This window comes from Propithecus coquereli, unplaced genomic scaffold (assembly GCF_000956105.1).
Source record: "Propithecus coquereli isolate 6110/MARCELLA unplaced genomic scaffold, Pcoq_1.0 Scaffold341, whole genome shotgun sequence".
Lineage (NCBI taxonomy): Eukaryota > Metazoa > Chordata > Mammalia > Primates > Indriidae > Propithecus > Propithecus coquereli.
The window spans coordinates 2,171,301-2,173,230 of NW_012149075.1; positions in this window are offsets into that span (position 1 = coordinate 2,171,301).

Sequence of the window (1,930 nt, forward strand, 5' to 3'; positions counted from 1 at the left end):
CAGGCAACAGAGTGAGACTGTGTCTCAAAAAAAAAAAAACAACCCAGCAAGACTGGTATTATTTATTATTTTCCATATTTTATAGATGAGGAAATTGGGGCCTAGAGCTCTTAAGAAACTTGTTGAGGACATTGGGAATCCGAGCTCTTGTCCAGCCCTCTGAAGACACAGGGTTTCGTCCTATGGCTCTGCATTCACCCCACCTCCAAAGACATACTTGGTAAATGAACTGAAATTAATTTGAAATCTGCTCACAGGACAGTTGGGTTGAGTCTTTTTCGAATATCTTCTTCCTCTTAAAACTATCTCATACTTTAGCAACTTCCCTTTTAGAGAGTGCACTGATAGCGCCCACGTTCATAACATACCTGACAACTCACGCAGCCGGGAAGGCTCTCGGCTGTTGTGTAAGGCAGGTGGCATTCCTTGAACACACGGATTCAGAGGGCGCAAGTCACTTGCCCCCAAATCCACAGCAAGTGGCAGGCAAAACTAGGACTTGCGTCCTTGTGTTATGACAGGGTTGGGCTGGTAAAGGGGTGGGATGGAACGCCTGACCCTGCCCAGGGTGAGGGGCTGTGCCAATGGACACAGACAATCTTTCCTCTTTATTCCCAGGGGCAAATCATACCTTTTTTCTCTCTCTTTTTGACTTTTTCTTCTGACCCATTCTTCTCACTAATGCCTCCACTGCTACGATTAGCTGGCACTAGAATTTGGTCTTGTCCCCACCAGCCTGGTGGAGTCTTGACCTTCTCACCTCCCCCCAAAATTTGCCAGCCAGGCTGTTGAGCTTTAGTCAGACAGACGTAAGCTCTGGTCTTGGCTAAGCCAAATATTATTGGTTTTGTGCCCTTGAGTAAAGTCATTCACTTTATTCATCACTTTCCTTCAGTTTCCTCATCTGTAAAATGGGAATAATAAATATTACAGTACTTATCTCATCAGTGGTAGTGAGCTGTGGGGATTCACTGAGGTAGCATCATGCCTAATACAGTGCCTGCCACACGCTAAGCCCTTCATTAACGGCAGCTTATGTGTATCGTTTATAATACATGTACCTATCATAGCTTTCCCCTCGCTTTCTCAAGTTCTTTGCTAGTTGGCAACGAATGAGAGAGACAGCGTCATCTCTGTTGTGCCCTTGGGCTGCTAGGGGGAGGGCCAAAGTGGGAGGTGAGAGGCGGGAGGGCAGGTGGTACAAGAACAGAGAAGAGCCTGTCCCCATTCAGGACTTTTGGAGTTGTGGGAACAGGAAGCTGAGAATGTGGCAGGGGGCCCATGTGATGACTAACCAGGCTAGGGGTAAAGAAGTCAGCCCCTGCCGGCTTGCCGTCGTGACAAGAGCCCTGGGCCAAGGAGACAGACATCTGGACGCTGGTTCTAGTCCCGCATGGAACAGATGGTTATGTGACCTCAGGCACAACGGTCCCCTTCTCAGGAAGGGTTTTGTGATGAGATCTCAAAAGTTCCTTCCAACTTGGGAGTTGTGCAATCAACCCCACGTGGCAGGGGATGGGGGTGCTGTCAGGTTGCAAATGAGCTGGCGTGAGAAAGGCCATTTGGGACAGCCCGGAGCGGTGGTTCTCAAGCTCTGTGGTCTTGGCCCTCCTTTACCGTCTTAAAAGTCACCTGGACCCTGAAGAGCTTCTGCTGCTGGAGGTTACACTTATGAACACTTCACTGTATTAGAAAATGAAACTGAGAACTTAAAAACGGTAATAAGCCTATTACATGTTAATAAAAATAACATATTTTTAAATGAAAAGAACTTTTTCTTGTGGCGAATCTCTTCATTGTCTGTGTTAGGAGAAGGTAGCTGGATTCTCGTATCCATTTCTTTCTTTTTTTTTTTTTGAGACAGAGTCTCACTCTGTTGCTCTGGCTAGAGTGAGTGTCGTGGCATCATCCTAGCTCACAGCAACCTCAA